We start from the raw sequence: 6,000 nt of genomic DNA on the forward strand, positions 1-6,000 counted from the left end.
TATGGCACCTCTGTTTCTACACACAAACAATTCATCACTACAATCTATAAACATTTGCATTTAGCCAGCTAATCCCACCCCCATGTGGAAACACATTGTTCCAGAAGTGGAAAGACATTACAACATACCAATTTCTAAAGCTGCAGATTGAGAAGTATGAAAATTCTTTATCTTATAATTATGATTCCCGGTGTATTGGATCACTGATATTTAAGGATAAAATTCATTTTTTGTTTGCTATATTGGAAGCTTATCTAGATTTACTTTGTACTATTAAATGCTGAACTTCCCTCTCCTGAACGCTGAAAAGCAGAATCATTGGTATCTTGCCTTCTTTGCAGTGTAAAACTCTTACCTTCACATGATAACGAAAAGAAACACTTTATACCATCTAAATTTGCACATGGCTAACATTATTTTGCATTTTCCCCTACTGCTGTTATCTATAGAAAATTATGCTATCTCAACCTGCAGAAATGTGTTCTTGAAATTGAAAAAGTGAAAATGAGAACTCTGATTTTCAAAAGCTTTTATTACCACAAAAAGAAGTAAAATGGCCCCTTAGTACTGGACATATGATTCTCTCCCTATCTTACAAAAATGCAATTACTAGAGAACATAAAATGGATCTTTCTGTTTTATGTTAGTGTTAGAAGAAGTATAACCTCCTTGATATTTCATGTCGCTTGCAAGTCTCCATCTGGTAGCATTTTCACATTTAATGGCCATTAGATATTGTTTTCATTAATCTTTTCTGGGTATGTTATTTAGTTCAAACTGGATTTATTTTCACAATGTAGGGACAGATATTGGCTATTCTCCTAAAGAGAACATCTACAGTAGACGATGCTAATGATGCAGTATTATTTCTAGGGAAAGCAATACATGCTAGGCATGCTATTGAATAGGGTCAGGTGGGTGCAATAAAGTCTAAGAAGCAGTTAACTGCTGATTTGGATTGCACCAAATGGATGCTCCATAGTCCAAACCAAAGTAAAAGTAAGTTTCTGAATTCTAGAGCACTGCTGCCTCAATGCCCACATTGAATCTCAAGTACTTCAAGATTTAATCCTGAAGTCCTCAGTATGATGACCCCGGCACTTCTGGCTTCTGTCCACCAGAAAGCAATACTGGCTTCTAGCACCAAAATGTTTAATACTGTAAGTTATTCTTAACATCTTTAAAAACTTCTTAAGAATAACTTCAGCAGCAATATCAATTAGAAAGTGAATCGTGCTGTTGGACTTCCCACAGCAGCCTTAAGAATAACTTCTTAAAAAACAAACAAATATTAAATCCTCAGGGATCCCTACCTGAAATTTAAAAAAATATATACATTAGAAAAAATACACTATCAACCACTCTTACCCTAAAGGTAAAAATACCCATAAAGATACATTCTTGAAGATTTTTGTACTTTTTTTAAGTGCAGTGTTAAAAATTATATCTAGCTAGCCTATCCATTTTCTTCGTAAACATTTTGTCCCGTAATTTGCTGAAAAGGCAAAGAGAATGAAATATTACTTGTTTGTGACATCCATCTTAAAGAAGGGACAGTATCATACAAAACATAGAAAACATATTTTCTCACCAAAAGCTGAAACATAACTTTTAAAGGAAATTGAGATGTTTTATTCTGTGCTTATTCTTAGATGTCTGCCATAGTTTTGAAAGCAGATTTAAAACAAAAGAAAACATAGAGTGCAATTTTGATCCAATTCAAGTCAACAGGAATGGCACAGAATGGAATGAGACCAGCTTTACAGTCTTGTACCCACACACATGAACACCCAAAGCTGCCTTATACTGAGGTAGATCACTGGTCTCACAGTGAATACTCTGACTAGCAATGTGTCTCCAGGTCACAGGCAGAAGTTTTTCACATCTGCTACTCCCTGATCATTTAACTGGAAATGCTGAGATTTGGCCTGGGACCTTCTATACACAAAGAAGATGCTCTACCAATGAGCCGCAGATCCTCCCAAAATTTTCATTGCCAAATTTGCATAAAAAGCATAATAAACTTTTCAGTGGACTTCAATGGTTTAAGCACCTCAGGACTCACCTAGCTAGCCCTTGCTTCTCAACCAGGATACATTGCTCCACTCAGCCTTTGGCCACCTGTAGCCTTGCCAACACCTGAGACCTTACCTTCCCAGAATTTGGAATTGGCACAGAATGCCTAAAAATAAAATGTCACATACTAATTCACTACTACTATATGTACACGAGCTCACAGGTTTTGCATGTATAATATCCCAAATTCACTGTCTATGATTTCCGGTTAAAGAAACTCATGTCACTATTTTAAGGAAAGCTGCAGTTAAGACTCTGTAGAGATACTGCTAGTCAGAATGAACAAGACTGGCACAGCATCTCTATCATTCATGATCTGGACTACTAATCTTTCACCTCACCCATGAAGCAAGCCAGTCTGTAAACCACAGATGGAGAATGAAAGGAATAAGCCCTTGGTAAAGGTTTTGCCACCAGATTATCTGACTGAGCTTCTGGTGCCCTAATATCAACCGCTGCAGTAACCAGAGGTTGTACGCAGCATATCCTCTTGTATCAATCCAGACTGTTGGCTTCAGTCTGTGGCTCAATCTAGCTACCCAAGAGGTATCCTATTGCCTAGTTGCTATGGGACTGACACTTGTAATAACTTGGCTCAGAGTATGCACCTCAGTTTGTAATGCTTAAAGTAGTTCTCATGTAAAATGAAATTCTACACATGCACTTACAAAGTGGTATCCAGATAGCTTGTGGGGAAATATGTGATAGAATCTTCCATTATGTTGCAGGTCGGAGTGCTACAAGGAGAAAAGAGAGGCTTCAGGCTTCACTCCTGTGCTGTTTTCACCAAGATAGAGCCAGAGAGGCCCTGTCTTAGACTACACATTTACTGAGTTACATGATCAAAGGAGACATGAAGACTCAGAAAGAGGCATATAGCCCCCCACAGAAGTTTCCACTGGTGGAAATAACAAGGCTTCTGCCTTAAGCCACACCTCCCCCCCCCCACTTTGCAGCACTTGCAGTCACATCAAGTGGCAGATCACTTTCTAAAGGCACTTTCACACATGCCAAATAATGCACTTTCAATCCACCTTCAGTACTTTAACTATCGTTTGCAAGTGGATTTTGCCAGTTCACCCAGTAAAATCCAGCTTCAAAGTGGATTGAAAGTGGATTGAAAGTACATTATTCGGCATGTGTGAAAGTGCATTAAGGTTAGTACCACTATGCGTGTGTGACTGAGCTGGGCCAGAACAGCCCTGATCTGACTGTTGTCACTTGTATTGTAAAGCTAAGCTCATCGTGTTTCATGGTATTGCTGAAGTAGAAAAAAAACAACCTTAACTTATGGGAACAACTTGTTTCTCTATTTCCTGCATATTACTTAGAGTTTACCCCATGCAATACATGGAACTGCTGCCAGAAAAGGAGCTGCCTCCACCGTGGGAACTGCCCCCAGCTTGGCCTGGTCTACCTGTGAGGTACCACGCCAATAATGGTGGGGAGGGTGAACATCGTACCAAAGAGGTGGGAGGGGAGAGGCAGCTGAGCACTGTGTTTGGGGGAGGCAAAGCTGCTATGACTCAGTGTCGTGTAGAAAGTCCCAGGTTCAATCAATATTATCTCCAGTGTAAAATGATCACATAGGAGATAATGCAAAAGACTTCTGAGACCCTGGAGAACTGCTACCAGAGTAGGCAATACTGACCTGGCTAGATCAATGGTCTGAACCATTGCTTCAATTTTGTTAAACAGTTTGTAGCCCCATAAATCTGCTTCAACAGAGGTACAATATTTGGTCTGTCTGAATTATTGTTTTATTGCTCACTAGCTGTACCTGGCCACGCGTTGCTGTGGCCCAGTCTGGTTAAATGGAAAAGAAAGAAAAGAGAAAGCGCACGTTTCTAATATGTTTAATTTCACAATGCTTGTGGGTATACAATATTTTTTGTTGTTCCATTGTCTGTGCAGATATAGAGATTGTCTGGTTTGCCAACTCTAGAACACGCAACATATAATTGTCCATGTGAGAACCAATCCGTGTCTAGCTCTAAACCGCACAATTCTAAAGATTGGCCCTGAGCTTTGTTGATGGTAATTGCAAACGCCAATCGAATTGGGAATTGCAATCTCTTAAATTGAAATGGCATATCCGTTGGAATCATAGGAATGCGAGGAATGAGGACATCTTCACCTTTGAAAGGTCCTGTCAAGATTGTTGTTTCTACGACGTTGCTCATGAATTTTTTTACTGCAAGCCGTGTGCCATTGCAAAGCTTTGGCTGGTTGATATTTCGCAACATGATAATTGGCACGCCGATTTTCAATTGCAGTACGTGCGGTGGCATCCCTGGCAGATCGAGTGAATTCAAAAATTCTGTTGGATAATTAACCGCTTCATCTGCTTCCACAACAGTGTCGACGGACTTGTATGTGACTGCCTCACTTTGAATGTGAGACTGAAAAATATTGTTAAATTCGTAGACGTCTTTGTTCATGGCCGCAAGAATAGCTCGTTCACTCAGCCAATCGTGATTCTTATAATTGGTTTGAATATTGGGAAATACTTTTTCAACCAATTCTTCTTTTGACGTCACTAAATTGCAGAAGGTATGAGGCAATGAAATTCGTCCTGAGGTCAGATCAACCGGTACCTTTCCGTTCCCAATTTCCAGCAATTGATGTGAGAATATCTCAGCTGATCGATCGTTTTGCAGCTGGACACGCATATTTGTAGTTAATTTTAACGTCTTTACGTGTCGCCACAAAGTAGAGTATTTCAGGCAAGCATTTATTTCGTCCGCTGGTGTCAATCGAGGAATTACAGGTAATGTTTGCCTGAAATCTCCTGCAAGAAATATCAATGCGTTCCCAAATGGTCTGATGTTTCCACGCAAATCTTGCAATGATCGATCAAGAGTCTCGAGCAATTTCTTGTGCCCAATTGTGCATTCATCCCAAACAATAAGTTTGCATTTCTGAAATACTTTTCCCATGCCGGATGCTTTGGAAATGTTGCATGTGGGAGTTTCAATGAATTGCATGTTCAATGGCAATTTCAAAGCAGAATGAGCAGTTCTTCCACCTGGTAGCAAAGTCGCAGGTATTCTGGACGACGCAAGAGCTAAGGCTATGTCATTTTGGGATCGAATTGCTGCCAGAATCAGTCTAATTAGGAATGTTTTACCAGTTCCTCCAGGTGCATCTAAGAAGATAGCGTGTGTTGCTTTTACGTCCAACAGATGGCGCTGTTTTTTTAAAAAAAGCATGTTTTTACCTGTCACAGGTATGACATCTATATAATATAGGTATATAAAAACACGCGCGTATTTGAATGCAACGTTGTGTCAAAATTTCAAAGCAATCGGTGAAGAACTTTCAGAGATTTAAGATTTTGAACAAACGAACATTTACATTTTTATTTATATAGAAGATTATTAGCTATTTAACAAATGTATTCTGTATAGCAACTGTTCATAATATACCACTGAGAATCCATATATTCAGGTATCCATATATAATTACTGTGTTTAAACTAATCCAGGTAAAACATTTATGTTCCACTACTACTTCTTACAAAGCTAGAATCAGACATTCCAGCAGCCCTCCGTGGCTGGTGCTGTACATTTTCCTTGTCCCTTCACCTGCTCCTTTGCGCATACAAATACAGCACAAAAGGAAAGGCAGCAGCCTTTGTTCATTTGGTTTTCACCCTACTGGAATTTTGTTTCTGACATTGCTACATCAAATGTAGTTATGCTTATTGATTATTTTTGTCAAATGCACAACTGTACAACTCAGAGATTTTTTAAAAAGCTACTCAAGGTGACAGCTACTTAGCATACTTTCACAAGCAGAAAAAAAAATCAGTCCCAGATTTCCCAACACAGATCTGATTTCATTATGTATAAATCACTAACTGGCAGCAGCCAGAAGAGCTTAATGGAAACACTAGTAATGGCATTCCTAGTTTCACCGAGG

Source organism: Euleptes europaea, chromosome 12 (assembly GCF_029931775.1).
Source record: "Euleptes europaea isolate rEulEur1 chromosome 12, rEulEur1.hap1, whole genome shotgun sequence".
In the NCBI taxonomy this organism is placed as follows: Eukaryota; Metazoa; Chordata; class Lepidosauria; order Squamata; family Sphaerodactylidae; genus Euleptes; species Euleptes europaea.